Consider the following 17,248-nt stretch of genomic DNA (forward strand, 5'->3'; position numbering starts at 1 on the left):
TGCCAGTGATTTAAAGCTGTAGTAGGTATCAGCAAAAGTGGCGACAACTCCCTTTGTTTCAAATTGCCAGTAAGAAGCTTCTGGTTTGATCCAGGACTAAGTGCACACTGTTGCCCCAGTTTCATTTCTACAGCAGGCGCTGTCCAGCTAGTTTTGTAAGAAAGAAGTACCAAACGATCACATACCATGAACAGATTTTATGTAGCAGCACTGGGCTTCATTCTGCTGCTGCTGCCGGCAAGGCTTACCAATTTTGTTGCTACCCAATGTTTTCTTGTGTGTTAGCTATATAGAAGTGTTGGAGGTTTGCAAAAAGATAAGTTATTCTTTTTTGTGAGTTAAAGGTGTGTTTTCCAAGGCGCAGCTGTTGTTTCCGACTGCCGCTGGGCCTGATGGCCTTTTATTGCTCAGGTATACAGCAGTGTAACTGCCAGTCAACCAAAGCTGCCACTGTTTCCCAAGGAGCAGTCCCAACAACAGCACAGTGGGCAATTAACAACAGAATGGACACAAACATGACCAAATTGTGTCTTTGAACTACTTACATATTTTACTGCAAGAACAAGAGTGACAGTAATGTTATTGGGGCTCTTATAAAGGAGGAGGAGGTAGAGGAAGAAAAAGAAGATTAATAATGTACTTGTGCCGCATAGTGTTGAATATTGTTACAACATTTTGATTAGGGGGCACCATCGCACTTTTTGAGTAATGTCAGTCACTTTGTACATGTTTTACGATGTACAGAAAGTAATACACAGAAAAAAATATGTACAACAAGTTCAAGAAACCCATCAGTGCAGCTGAGAAACTCATAGTGGTGATACTTTTCTTCTCAATTCTACAAATTTTTGAGTAAAATTATCTAAAATAATTTTTTTCTTTATCACAGGTCTAATAGTGTAACAACAACCTGTAATGTTTTTACACAATATGAAACATTAAGTAATTCCTCATTTGTTATTAAGAGCTAATGTTTATAGGTGGTAATTGAACACATTCCTGTTATGTGCTGTTGTATTTTTCCTTTAAGATGAAGGTAGAAAAACTTTTGGAAGATAGAGTTGTTGACACACTTAATTTGTTTAGGTAATGACTTTGGCATAATACTGAATCACTGTGAGAAAAGTCATTATTTATTTCCTACCATGGTTTACAGCAAGAGAGAGAGAGAGAGAGAGAATTTAATATAAACAGTGTTCGTTAAAATACCTGGCTGCTTTTTTTTTTTTAAAAAAAAAACAACACAAAAAGTTGTAAAAAATTAAACAACTCTTCAGTTTGATATTAAAAGGAAACACACCATGCTCTTGAGATCACCAGTCTCAAATAATATAATATCAGTCTGTTCTGATGTCCTTTTAAAATTCTCAGTTGTAAACACATCACTATGTTCCATGTGCTTCAAACCAACTAAAATTGTGGAGTATGATGTTGTCATAGTGAGAACCATCTCCAGTAGGAATAAATTTACATCATCTTCCTTTGCAGTTCCCTCTAGGTATTTTACTTTGAATTCTGCAATCTCTTTTTTCCCCTGGACAGAAGTTGTATGTTCATCTGATAAATATCTTGCTCTTCCAGATTAAGTGATATGGATTCAACTTTTTATTACCTTTGGAATTAATCACAGCATTTGAAACAATACTGCCAGTCTTTCTTTCCAAGTGAGGAAGTCAAGTACTGGAAATAGATCTGCAACAAAATATTCCTTGTAGTTCATTAACTGTATCAGTAATAGGCCAGATTTATTTTTCCCAAAGGCAGAGAAGTGAAAACAATTGGCAGATGAAATTAGTATGCTTAAAATCATAAAATTCACTTACTGACTTTCTTTTTGAACTGTATCCAGGCAAGCTAAGTGATCATACAGAATCCATTCTGTCTCTTTGCTGAGATATTTTAGTATATTCCAAGCTTTCTCGCTCCTGTTTATCCATATGAGTCCCTAATGTTTCTTCATATGCTCTTGAAAATTTCACTCATTAAAAATAAAAGCATGTTAGCTTAAACTATATTTTTTCCTGTTCTTGACAACAGCAGGATCTTAACCACCTCTAGTATTTTCCTTCTGAATCACTATGGGATACGTCAGTAGAATTGCACAAACAGTACCACCTGCATTTCTTTATGCACTTTCTCCTTTATTTACCTGTTCCTTCAACAGAAAAACTGTAGGAACAAACTAAGTAATTTTTGACCAAATAGCAGTTATCCAACTGCGAGGGTGGCGGACCAAAATGTCCTTGTACATATGATGCTTTTAATTAGAGAGACACTGAGGTTGAGAGAGAAGCTCACAGGGTATTACTTCCTTTGAGTGCCTTATTACAGTCTTCCTTGTCTAGACATCTGTCGCAGCACTGCTAACTGGTGCAGTGGAGTGGTCACACCTGCCCCAGCCACACGTTGCAGCCCAAACTCAGACTGCACAGGTGCGACTTGGCAGCCCCTGTTGCCCAGGGTGTCCTGTCACAGCCACATACCACTATTGGGCCTTGGACAATGCACCTTAAGATCACTGAGCCAACTGAAGGGAGTCTTATATAAAACAAATTTCTTTGTGATCTTCAGGATAATGCCAGATAAGATGAAATTGAAATCTTATGGTCACCGCAGACTGCAATAGCAAAGGTGTATGGTGTTTCACTATGGGCCATACAGAGAATGTTTCTAGAAGCACTGGGAATGGAAACCTGTGACCAAGAAATAGGTTTTAGTTTCTGGGGAAAGATGGTGTAAGAACGACTGTCACTGATTTGGACAATTCCCAGAAAGTTGCTAGTTACATTGTATTGGAATTGTATGACTGTATTTAGTATCTCATAAGGCAAAAGGTGGCAGATGTTTCACAAGAAGGTTGCTTCCACAGGTGGTTGTCTTTCAAGAGGAATAATTATAAACTTTTTGGGATTCAGGTGTGCAAAATACAGTGAAGGAGGATATATTCTGATTGAGAGATCTAGTGCTATGGCAATTTTACTGAGAAAAATTCACATCATTAGTAAAGAAAATCACCACCACCACATTTATCATCTTAGTTAGACTTGCCAATCAGAATTTTGACAGGAACCTCATCTGGCAATATTCAAAGGGCAATGCCAATTTGAAAATGCTAGGTGGTAAAGGAAACAGATTTGTATGCCATGCTGGATCATCTGAATATGGCTTTATCAAAAGTGTAAAGCTCAAGATATTTACATCCTCTAAATCCAGTAATTATAATGAAAACATGAACAGTTATTTATTTAAACAATGATTTTTAGATTTAATACTTGTTTTAGAGGGGAGTTGTACCCCATTACATGGTTCATGTCCTGGTGGTTTGTAGATCATTATTATTCATGAAGACACGTATCAACATACTAGTTACTTTTGTTTTATAACAGAATACATTATACAGGAGGCGATCAGAAACACGTTACAAAGCCTTCAGTGAAACGTGTAAATTTTATTTGTTACAGCAAACTGACAGTACATATATTAGGTTATTTTTTGACGTTGTCTCCATATAGGTTTAGGCACTTGTTGCTTCATGAAATGAGTTTGAATATACCCTCCCGATAAAAATCCTGTCCTTGTGTGTTCAGCCACATTGTCACGAAGTGTTTCTTCTTCATCTGAAGCGAATCATCAGCTTCCTAGGTGCTCCATCAAGTGACAAAAAAGGTAAAAGTCACATGGAGGGGAGCCATGTTGTAGGGAGTGTGTGCGATAAAGTCCCAGTGAAACTGCTTCAACAGTTTAGTGGTCTTATTGGTTTTATGAGGTCACATGTTGTCGTGAAGGAAGATGAGGCTATCAGTGAGAAGTCCTGGCTGTTTCCTCCTGACTGCATCGTGCAGTCGTTCCAAGATCTTCCGATAGCAGTCACTGATCACTGCCTTCTCTCTTTCCAGAAACTCCACAAGTATGACACCCTCACTACCCCATAACGTTTTGGCCATAACCTTCTTGCCAGATGGTATCACCTTAAACTTCCTTTGTCTTTGGGTAGGAGGGGCGTTTCCACCTCATTAATGACTGTTCACTGGTGAGGGAGTAATGGTGGTACCGTGTTTTGTCCCCTGTGACAATTTGGTGTAGAAGACTGTTCCCTTCTGTGGAGAACCATAGCAAAATTTCAGACTTGCCCCCAGGCACTACTACTTGCATTGGTTGGTCAGATTTCATGGAACCCATTGGGAACACACTTTCTGGTACTACAGAATATCATGATCAATGTGAAAAATGCTTTTGAACGACATTCGCAATTCTACCATCATATGCTGTAATGTGCTCCTCCTGTTGTCCTGAATGAGCTCCTCCACGTGAGCTGTGTTCAGATATATTGGAGGTGTGCTGTGATGGCCACTGTGATCCCCATCAGTGATGTTTTCTCTATCTGCTGCAAACTTTCAACACCATTCTGCAACATATTGATGTGAAATTACAGTCCCTTTGTAAACCTCTAGCAGTTGCCTGTGTGTTTCAGCTGTGGTTGCATGTTTCACCCACCGAAATTGAATAACTGAGTAGATTTCTTCACAAGACCAGTTTCCAAACGAGTCACCATTAGTTTCTATCTACAACTAACTGGCTGAAACTCTGCTGTTGCCAGCTGCATGTATCAGAATTACTGCATTCTACTAATTTCTCTATAACAGATGAAACTCCAGGAATATCAGCCATGTAACCTTAGTTTCTGATAAACCCTCATAAATTACATATTATTTAGCTCAGTTTTCCCGAGTTAATTTTCCTTTTGGTAAGATTGTTTAGCATATTGTGCACAGGGATGCATAACTTGAACAGACCTATGTTTCAGTACTTGCATTACTACGTTTCAGTACTTGCATTCATAACAGTGTCACTTGGGCAAAAAGCTTGACATGTCCAAGTAGGACCTGCCCTCTGAGGGTTCCGTATAAACTTAATAACTTATATAGATAATAATGTAATTTCCTGTGGCTTAATGGCATGGTGCAAGTCTTCCTATTGGACACCACTTTGGTGGCTTGCGTGTACATAACCTACCTCAGTAATTCAACCAAGAAAAAAGAACCTACAGTTTATTGTGCAATCTGATCAATGTGTCTTTTTTTTCTTCCTGACAACTCCCCACATTGTTGGGAGGTGAAGGAGAGGTTAAAATGGAAACTGAAAAGTCTGTGGCCTTACTGAGATTCGATCCCACGACCTCTCAGTTTATAGGTACTCACTTTACCGCTACACAATGGGAGCTGACATGTATTTTGATAGTGCTTATTAAAATATATAATTTATATGACCATATGTTTTGATTGCATTGGCTTAGAAGCTTAAATTATATACATCATCAAAGGACCGTAGAACTCAGTATTTGACAAATTTCAAAATGGGTCCTCTACCCATTTCTGAAAAACATAGTTTACAAGGATTATCATCATTATCAACTGGATACCAACAGCAAGAAATGTCAATTCTAAAAGACTGGGAAATGTATTAGTCAGTTTGTCAAACATTAAATAAGTTCTTGAGATGAATATAAGACCAAGATGGACAGAGGAAAGGGAAGGAGAAGTAATCAGTAGAAAAATGGAAAGAATGAGAAGCTGTCATAATATGATTCCAAGCCTAATAAAGGCTTATCACTGCAAAGTAGCTAGAAAATAATCCTGCCAACCAAAGAAAAAGAAAATTAAAAAAAAAGGTTGAAACATTCAAGCTTAAACAGCATATGTGATGCATAAAGTAACAGGAAATGAATGAAGTGATAGCAGTTGTTAAGACTTTGGGCTAACATTGGGGGAGGGGGGGGGGATCTGGGATTCATATTTAATTTTCCATGGTTCCCATAAATGGGTTAAGGCGAATGCTGGTACAGTTGCCTTGACAAAGACTTGGCTGATTCCATTCTCCAATCCAAGCTTGGGCACCAAAAGATACTAAAAGATAATTTCTTCAGTTAATCTGGCACACAAATGGGGAAGGTTGGAAGAATTTGATATGTTTAAGGATTAGTAGGGTATTTACTGGTCCTTGCTTAGGTGAAGATGCACAATAAGGAGGTCAATTTTCCTCTTGCCCTCTAATTATTTCTCACTCTGTGTGGACCCCATTGCTTCTAATACTTTCCTTTCTTTTGTTGTATTATGAATATTTGGTAGCACAAACCAACATTTTCCATACTCATGTATTTGTAGATTTCTATCTGGAGACATACCATAGTATGAAAAGTATATATGTCTACTAGCTTTACAAATGATGATAAGACTGAAAAACTGCATGACAGGATGAAAGGAATTATTCGTAACACTGCATTGAGAGAGGCAAAAATTTAATTGTGGTGAGTAACTGAAATTCAGTAGTGGGAAAAGGAAAAATAGAGTAAGTAAACGGGGGGGAAGTGTAGTTGTAGAATGGAAGAGAGAATGGAAAGTCTCAGATATATTATATAATGGCAAGACAGAGAGGTAGAAACCAGATTTTAAACTGCAAAATATTTCGAGGAGCAGATGTGGATTCTGGCTATAAAACAGTATGGAACAAATCGTATGGCCAAACTTTCAGAAAATACTCATCATATGGAGAGGAAGAAAATATGTTCTATGGACATAGGTCTGGAAACGCTTCATTTCCATATTAGAGCTCAGTTTCTGCAACTCAACATGCTAATAATGGGAAACAAATAGGAAAAGAATGTATCAGTACAGTATGAAACACTTTCGTAACTGAAATGTTCAAAATGTCCTCCATTGGCAAGGGTACACGCATCTAACTGCTGTTGCAAATCCATAATGCAGTGATGTACCCCTAGGGAATTGCTTATTGTTTCACAGCCTTCCACAATATGGGCATGAAGACTCCACATATATCAAGTAGTGGGGTTCTGTGCATGAGAGCTTTCAAGTGCCCCCCACAGAGGAAAGTCTAGAGTATTTAGGTCCAGAGAGTGTGGGGCCCAATGAACTAGTCCACTTCCATCTGTCAAGCTGTCTGTTATCTAGAAGCCTGAGAACATTAACACTGGTAGGAGGAGCAATTCCATCGTGTATGAAGCACGTTTTGTCACACTTTTAAAGGCACATTTTCCAGCAGAACAGATTAAGTGTTCTCTAAGAAAGCATGCAAAGTTTCTCCACTGAGCCAGCGTGGAAGAACATGGGGTCCTAACGAGAAGTCACCAACAATTCTGACCCAAATGTTGTCAGAAAATCTTTGTTGATGACATAATTGCACAAATTCATGAATTATCAACAGTGCACAAGTGCTGAAGCTGAAAATTTACAATCTCATCATGTTGTAACGAAGCCTCATCTATGTACAGCACATTTGCACTAAAGTGAGGGTTGACACATTGTTGAATGAACCATTTGCAGAAGTGTGTACACTTGCAGGAAAATCAGCTGTAGATAGTGCCTGTATGCAGTGTACATCATGTGGATACAGCAGATTCTCATGAAGTAGTCTCCAGACAGTAACGTGGACAACATTACTTGTTGTGGATATTTGTCTGCTGACAGTAAGATTGTCGTCAACCGTATGAAAATGATCTCCTCCAGTTGAAGTGTCTTCATCCTTCTAGGCCTCTCCCACAATCACAAGCAGTAGGCCTAAATGTCTCGTTCACCCTAAGATGATCAGTTGCCCCAAACATCACCTTGTCAAGGCACTGTCATGTCGGAAATCTTTCGCAATACAAATGCTGTGTGCTACGACCATTACTATCTGCTAATCTGTACAGCAAATAGGCATCTACCAACTCTGCATTTGAATACACTTCCATTGCACTGTACCAGAAAGTAAACCTGTGATGAACATTAAACAGTTATTGCTAAGTGCTTGCACAGTCCACACTAAACAGCTAATGCTACATGCTTGGTACAGCAATGAGGTTAGTTGCATGTCAACACAACCAATGAAGTCTGTCACATGTCAACATTACCTCCATTTCATGGGAACACCAAACACTTGTGGTGAAACTAAGAATTACAACTCACTGTACATTCTAACCAAATATAACCAAGGGGTATTTTGAATATTTCATATAATAAATCATTTCATATAATGCAGGCATGTTCTGTTTCTGTGTGTGTTTGTCATGATTAATGTGGCTCTAATGAGGAAATAAAACGTTTTCAGACCCATGCCCATGCAAAACATTTTATTTTTCAGTGCATGAGGAATATTTCCTGAAAGCTTGATCATAAATTTTGCAATGACCTGTATATAGGTTATGAAATGATGACTTAAGTTGAATAAATTGCAAAAAGTAGGAATTTAAAGCAATGATACCTAGATAAGTTGAAACAACCAGATATTGTCAAGTGTGTCACAGAGGGAATCAGGCAAAAACTAACTGAAACAGAGAAAAGAAAATTACTGAAGAGGAAGGGTAGCTTTGAGGAAAGAAATAGGGAAGGCAGCACAGGAAAAACTTGGCAAAATGACAAGACACAGCATAAATTTTTGTACGACATGCTGCAGCAAATGAAACAGGCGAAATGGAATATGAATTCCTAAAAAATTAAACATGACAGGAAGTGCTAGTGATCAAATATAGATAGCTACAGGAGAAATGGAAGGCTGCATGCCTATTGGTAGATTCCTCTGGTAGGAAAATTTATGAGAAAAGGGAAGTAGCTGTATGAATGTCAAGAGCTCAAATTGCAAATCAGTACTAAGCTTAGAAAAGGGTTATATAAAGGTAATTAACTTGAAGATTATATTATGGAAAGAGAAGAACTGGATGAAGATGGGTTGGATGATCACCTAGAGGAGACGACATTCCTTCAGAATAATTAAGTTCTTGGCAGAACCAAAATGGAAGAAAAAGAAAAGTTCCACTTGGAGTACAAGGTATATGAGAGAAGTGAAATACATGAAGAATAAGTGCAAAGTAGAGGAGGCAGGTGCTGACCACACAACTTAATTGTTGTTGAAGAGAAGCAAACTCACAATAACAGTACTTGCAGATTTGAGAAAAGTTTTTGATAACCTTGAATAGAGTACACTCTTTGGAATTCTGAAGTTATCATGGTAAAATACTGGAAGTGAAACACTACTTCAATTTGTATGGAAACCAGAGTGCAGTTTTAAGTACCTGACTAAATGAAAGGTAGGGAATAATGCAGAAGAGAATGAGACAGGGTTGCAGCCCATCCCCCATGTTATTCAGTCTGTACATTGAGCAAGCAATAAAGGAAGCCAAGGAGAAATTTAGAAAGGGAATTAGAGGCCAGTGAAATGAAATAAAGACTTTTAAGGTTGGGCATAAATCTGGCAGACACAGCAAAGGGCTTTGTGGAAGATCAGTTCAGTAGAATGCACAGGTTTTTGAAAAGAGGTCATGAGATGAACAGCAACAAAAGTAGAACAGGAGTAATGAAATGCAGTGAAGATAAGTCATGTGATGTTGATGGTAAAATGAAGAGGGTATGAAATGTGTTGGCTGACAGCTATAAAGAAAAACTGTCTGGAAAAAGAAAAGTATGTTAATACAGCATATAAATTTAAATATGCAATCTTCTATGGAAGTGGAATGTAATCAAAAAACTGTACAGATGAGAAGAGAATAGAAGCTTTTGAGGTACAGTGCTACAGAAAATTGTGGAAGATTATGTGGATACGCCAAGTTACTAAAGAAGAGGCACTGAATCAAGCTGGTGAGAAATGATCTTAATGACACGTGATGCCACTGGGTACACAAAAGAATCACCTCCTGTTTGGCATAGTTGATATTTAGGGCCTCAGGGGGTTAGATTTGTGATGTGTCAGTGATGGTAGGTGTGGTATTAGCCATGTTCCAGTGATGTTATCTTTCAACTAGATAACACAAGACCACATGTTGCCCGTGCCATGACCTACCTTATTACTGTGTTGCTTTGGCTAGGATATTTTCCAAATATCTTGTCCATGGAAAATATCTTGCCATTGGTTGCCGAGAGACTGGTATCCCACCACTCCTCAGCCACTAAGATTGATGAACTCAAGTGTAGAGCCAAAGCAGCATGGAATGATGTGTGTATAGGTCATCTACATTCAGTATGACTGGATTACCGGCTGGTTTAGAGTCACTGGTGCTACCAGGGGTGGTAGCTCTGTGTACTAAATTTCACATCCTGTGTAAGGACAAATTTTATCACCCATCCCTCTTACCATTCCGTGGCCAGCAGTATAATTAAGGTGAGTGGCCCTTGAAAATGCATTTGTAGAGCATGAGGGTAGGCAAAGGGCATGGTTGACATTTTTCAAGATTTTTTCGATAAAGGGAGTAATGGTTGATGTTTTGTCGAGGTCAGAGGAAGGAATGGAGCAGAAAATGAGCTTCTGTACCAGCTGAGCAGGATACCGTTTGCAAGATTATAAGAATATTCCATTTTCCATTCCAGACGTGATGTCCATATGTGCAAGACCATGTGGTGCCCACAGGTGCAAAACCTACAAGGAAGGGGAACTGGACATGGGTTTTAAGGAGTAGGGTGGATAGAATGGACTTCTTAAAGTGGTCTGTAAATGATTTGATGTAGGAAGGTACGGTACCTTGGGTGTAACCATAACGGTTGTACGGTTTTGTTTGCAGATCTAACCTTCAAAGTAGAATTAACTGGAGGTCAGAATGCGGTAAGTTTGGTGTGAGGCACATGTTGGGAAAGGCACTGTTCAATGGGAGCAAGAACATGGCCATGGGAAATTTTAGTTTCCTGCGACAGAGCACCCACAGTGACAAGCAAGGAACATGTCAATAATGGGATAGCAGCTGTCGATGGTCAATGGGAGGAGATGTTAGTCAACTAAGGTAGAGAATCATTCTATGGGTGGGTGGGTGGGGGGAGCATTAAAACCAATCACAATGTCATAAGGAGAACAGGATAGTTTGGTTTGTGGTGTAAATGTTAAATATATGGTGGAGGAGGAGGGGGGGATAGTGGAAGGGGGGGGGGGTGAGCTGAGACTAGTGTATGAAAAGTTATAGGTTAAGACTGTCAAGCAAGATGATGTAAATAAATGCATTAATCTCAAAATAATTTTTTCCGGAAATTCAGATTAATGGCAAACTGTTACACGTCTGACATGAGAACATGGATGGTAGGTATGAATGAGGAAAGGTATATTCAAAATGCATCTTTCACAATCAAATGGAGTGCCCAGTTTTCAAAACTGTTTAGTGGACCTTTCTTTCACTACCCCAGCAGGGTATGTTTAAAATCCACACATTTCACCTGCAGAAATGTGCAGAAACTTTATGCAACAGAACAAGCTATTACATCTTGTCATAGTTTATATCTCCATAACTTTCTGGCTAGCAAAGACTTATGGGACATGACTGGGTGATCTAATGACAGATGAAGGTGTTATTCATGGAGATCTGATAACATTCACTACTCTCCAAATTACATTGTTGTCACATCACAAAGCGGATGGATAAAGTTTTGAGTTTTGGGGTTGGATGAGTACTGCTCAAGTGGGGGATTTAATTGAAGTTCATTCAGGATGCACTCAGAAGAATACACTCATATTTTAAAAGAATGTGTACTGCCACCAGTCAGTGCCTTTATCCACCATAAGAGATGCCTATCATCAACTTATGTACATAACAGCAGTGTGCACACATTGAAAACACCAAAAAGAATCTGAACTGGGATTGCCTAGTCTCTACAATAAAATTTACTCAAACATGCTTGGGCATTGATTTTGCAAGATCAGGAGATATACTCAAGAGATTCTTTGGAATCACATATTGCCCAACAAAAATAGTGAAGCACCCAGAGGACACAGTCGGATGTCAATGTAACTTCATACATGTACACACTGATGGCGGGTATGTAAATGATTAGATCTGCAATTTTTTGTGACAGGTAGAATGGCTACAAGAGTGTGTTAGTGTTGTTATCAGGCCTAGTAGGGTATAAGGGATGTGAACAGTATCAGATGTTCAGTGATTGCTACAAGGACACAGAGTTGTGTACTCATGAGAGAGAGAGTTACCAGCATCTGACAAGAGTTTGAAAGGGACCTCATGGTAGATCTCCATTTGGCCTGCTGGTTGAATTGTGCAATATCCAGACTTGTGGGGAATTCATGTGACAGTAGTCTGATGCTGGACTGCATTGGAGCAGGCATACTCATCTACATTCCAGTCAACAACGTCTTACCATTACAAAAGAGGCTCACTGTGTTCTGCACCAAACACATAATTAAATCTGTGCCTGCCATTTGAGAACAAGTAATAGACCCCTTGGAACATTTTTTCTCATCCCACACCATTGGTCAGAGACTAGCAGCAACCAGACTAGGGGAATTCCCATCCCATCCATAGGGTGCTGTTCACAACCCATCACAAATTGTGACATTTGAAGTGGTGTTGGGACCCAGAAACAGAGATACTGATGAACAGCACTGCATTGTGTTCAGCAATGAACCAGGTTCTTTGTTAACCCGGATGACCACAGTTGGCGAGTATAGCGGCAACCTGGGGAGAGGTACCATTCTTAAAATGTTCTGGAGGGGCGCATTGGTGTTACTCCTGACGTAATGATGTGGAGATCCATCAGGCATGACTTCGCACCAGCCTCGTAGTGACTTGGGAGAACAGTCATAGCACAGCAGTACACCATGGACATCCTGCATCCTCATGTGTTACCTCTCATGTAACATTTTTAAGAGGACAATGTCCATCTGCACATGGCACATGTCTCTATGAACTGTCTGCAAGGTATTGAGAAACTCCCACAGCCAAGAAGATCCCAACAGAATGTGTGTGACCAGCTTGGACATCAACTGCGTACCAGTGCCAATACCAGGAACACCAACAATGAGATACAAATTACGATCCAGCTTACCTCAGGAGAGAATGCAATGGCTTTATGAAACCCTTCCTAACTAAACAGTGCATACATCAAGGCCAGTGGGGGATGCTACATCATACTGCCAAGAGGACTCATACTGCTATGTTCATTGCAAATGTGATTCAATTTTGTAATCACATATCCTCTCAATTCGTGAAGTTTCATTTCATTTCCTAAAACCCTTCTGGGTACTGCACTTTTTTTATCAGGCAGTGTATTTTTGCCATGTGGGAGAGCATTAGGTAAGATCAGCATATTTGTAGCTCCTTTATCTTCTCCACCCATTGAAGACTCAGCGAACTTTTGGCAGGGAGAATACATGATTAAATTTGTAGGTACACGGGGTGTCGAATGTAGTGCACAGAGCTGCCATGTCTTGCAGGGTTCTGACCTAACTGGGAATGCAGTCAAACGTGAGAGATGCACGTATGTCATTCCATGCTGCTTCAGCTTTGTGTCAGAGTTCATCAATCTTTGTGACTGGAAAGTGGTGGCATGCAAGTCTCTCGGCAACCAATGACCATTTTTTTTAATGGGCAAGATACATGGAAATTATGCTGGCGACATGAACAGTCACACACTCTCTGCATCAAAGCAGATCAGGACAGCACAGGCAACTTGTGGTCTTGTGCCATCTTGTTGAAAGATAATGTCACTGGAACCTTAAAGATACGGCACAGCCACCAGCATTAGCCATTAGCAGTCTAACCCCTGCTGTCTGAATTACTGGCCATGCAAACCAGAGGTGACTGTGTTGTGTACCAAACGGTACCCCACTCCCTGAAAGGATGTTTTCCATCCAATTTTATTCAGTACCTCTTTAGTTGCAGTATTTGCTGGTGTAGAAGACACACTTTTTTCCCTTCAAAAATAGGGCCAATAATTGGATATGTCTTATATGACAGTAGCCAGTTATGGTAGGTAACTATAAGCCCCATTTCTTCAAAATTTCTGTGTTTCGGCTTGAAGCAATTTATTGTTAGCTTTCTTGTGAATTTTGAGCATTCCAGTTGTTTAAGAGTTCAGTGGATGCACATTTGCTGCTGTTAAAAGTTTTTACATTGCACATTCAAGCTTCAATTATTCACTTGTGTTATAATGTGGTTTTACTTGCAAACTATAGCTGAATAATTGCATTGCAATACTTTTGCATTTAGGCTGCAAGGGATTGCATATGCTAGGTAGCATGAAAACAGGGCTGTAGAAAGGCATTTTGGGCAACCTCCAACTGAAAAAATGACAAGAACTTGGTGGAATCAGGATGTTTTAAGGAAATCACCTTGCAGTACAGATAATCTGAGAAGTGGAATTGTTAAACAGCCAGAATTTGAAGCAGAACTCAATACTTGGATTTTGGAGACCAGATAAGTGGGGACTTCAGTTTCTATGGAAATAACCATTCATAAAGCGAAAGCAATATCCACTAACAAATAGATCACTGAATTTACTGGATCAGTATCATAGTTTCCAAGATTTATGAAGAGGTACTGGCTTCACAGAAATGCCAGCCAAGTACAAACATTTTAATTTCATTGATTTGTCAGTAATGTAAGGAAAAAGAGTAAAATTAGAACTTTTGCCAATTGTAAACATGGAAGAGATTTCACTAACCTTTGATGTGCCTTCCAAGAGAACTTTGGATTCCAAGGGCACAAGAATCATTATTGTTAAAACTTCAGGCCAGGAAAAAAAAGACTCATTACACGATCATTTTATCTGGCTGTGCTGATGAGACAAAATTGCTGCCACTGTTGACTTTTAAAGGAAAGATTCTTCCTAAGGAACAATTGCCGAAAGGAAGTGCCATGTACACAACAGAAGCTGAGTGGACGGGGACCTACTGAAGAAGGCTGCCCAGTTAGTATGGGATCAGTTTTGTTCTCAAAGAACAGATGATACTAAAAATAGACTGATTGAAATGAAACAATTAGAAGGACAAGTGGAACAGATGGATGAAATCTACAGATTCTGAAACTACACTATCAGGAAGGAGGAAGAGACCTAGCATTTCTCTGAGAGTGAGTGAGTGAGAGAGAGAGAGAGAGGAGAGAGAGAGAGAGAGAGAGAGTGTGTGTGTGTGTGTGTGTCAATGCTTCATGGGACTGTATCAAAACTGAAACAGTGATTAAATTGTTTAAGAAACTTTGATTCAGTAATACACTGGATGCTACAGAGGATAATGTATTGCGTGAGGATACAGATTCTGACATGGTGGCTTCAGGGGTTTCTTACTTCAGCTGTAAGGATGAATGTTGTGAATTTGAAGATGAAAATTACAAATTGAGCACTTTTTCCTACTTTATACTGCTTAGATATTTGATGTGCATACATGTGTGATATAATTATTTTGCAGTTGTTGTTGTTGTGGTCTTCAGTCTTGAGACTGGTTTGATGCAGCTCTCCGTGCTACTCTATCTGTGCAAGCTTCTTCATCTCCCAGTACCTACTGCAACCTACATCCTTCTGAATCTGCTTAGTGTTGAGACATTTTCACCCTAAAAAAAGTCTTAAAAATGGGGTGCATCTTTTACACCTGTGTGTCTTAAAGGTCAGTAAATACAGTACTGACTCTACCCTTATAATTTCTGGCAATTTTATGTGGCAGCATATTTCAAGCGCTTCTATTCTTCTCTTATCTGAACTGTTTTCTGTGTATATTTCACTTCCATTAAGGTTATACCCAAACCACTATTGTAAGAAAAGCTTCCCAAAACTTAAATTTATATTCAGTATTAACACACTTCCATTTCTCAAGAATAATTTTCTTTACCACTGCCTGTTATCATATCCTCTTCAGTTCTTCCATTAGCAACACATTATTCACTACATTTCATTACTCTTGTTCACTTTTGTAGACGTCTGCCAGAATTAGTTGATCTTCAAATGTTTTTATTTATTCTCCCTGGCCTATAATTCCCTTTATAAATTTGTCCTTGGTTCCTTTATTGCTTGTTTGATGCACAGATGTAATTTATGTTCAGTTTCTCATTTTTTTAAAATTTGTTTTATTTTAATGTTTTAAATTGTAGGGGGATTCAATTCCATAAAACTACTACATTTTCTGATTGTTTTACAATTGTATCTTGGTTCTTTCAGCTAGAGAGAAAACAGTTGTTACTGGATGTCTGTTTTTGTTATGTAATCATACATTTCATTTCTTTATACGCAAGCCATTAGTTGGTAAGTTTCTGGAACCAACCAGCATGGTGCAAGCTTATCAAACATTAAAAGAAGGTATATGGGGAAAAATACAGTAGCCAGTCACATTAAGAATTGTTTATTGCAGGAATATTAGCAGTTATGAAGGCTTGTGGGTATAATCACTGGCTGGCACCAAAAATTTAAAAAAACATGTCTACATTTTACAAATAAATGTCCTCAGCTAATAAAAACATTACTGTGTACACATTTCAACCTCAAAATATCATTTTCATATCAAACAGAGGAATGTAAGAGAATGGTTTGCCAAACTTGACAAGTTTCCTACATACTATACGAATGGACACACTGATAAACAAGAAATTCTAATTGTTATAATTGCTTTGTTTCTCCCCTGCAAAAGCTGTGTGTTTTGGCTATAACCAGTACTTAAGTTAGGGCTCATTATTAATGAACTGCCTTTGTGAAAGTTCTGGATTTATAAGAATGTGGTTCATGACCATGTTCTATATATGCATGGTTTGGAATGAAAATAAATAAATTAAACCACTAAACTAGTAAAATGAGCATCATATATGAAGAAATCGCTTGTGGCAATGCAGGAAGTTCAGTTGCTTGCAGCTCATGATGCTGACTGCATCATCCATGTCTAAGGGCTGCACACTGCCACTTTTCATGCCAAGCATGTACTTCTGAACATGAGTGTACTAGTTAGAGTTAGCCCGAAATAATTCAGCCAGTACCACCACAGAGAACACATCAGAAGAATGGACAACAGTAATGGTAGAGGTTCCACTGCAAATAGCCACTGCAAGGCAGAGAAGTTGTAGTTCAACAGCTGAAGTATTCCTACAAGCTTATATCTTGCAGAGTTTATAAGCTACAGCAAGCAAGTATGCAAATGATCATATTAACATGTTATGTCAGTATACCAATAATTCAACAAATACAGGCAGAACAGCTCATTTGCAGGTAGGCGTAGCTAGTATAAGCTAGCCATCAGGTAGCCCTATTGCACGTGTTCTGCACATGCGTCCATGGAGGAGAGGCCAGAGTAGTACGGAACATAAACAACTCTGCTGGCTGACTGCCTGTTGCACTGCCTGCAGGTGAGCACTCGAGTTGGAGCAGCCTAAACCAGAATATCGGAGGAAAAAAGTACTGACTTACCTAAAGCCTAATGTACTTAGTAAGAGTCACAATGATGAAATGTCTCCTCTAAGTGATAGATTTTCTCTATTGAAGGGAACTAAATATTTAAAATAATATATTTAATATTTTAT

This window comes from Schistocerca serialis, chromosome 9 (assembly GCF_023864345.2).
Source record: "Schistocerca serialis cubense isolate TAMUIC-IGC-003099 chromosome 9, iqSchSeri2.2, whole genome shotgun sequence".
Classification (NCBI taxonomy): domain Eukaryota; kingdom Metazoa; phylum Arthropoda; class Insecta; order Orthoptera; family Acrididae; genus Schistocerca; species Schistocerca serialis.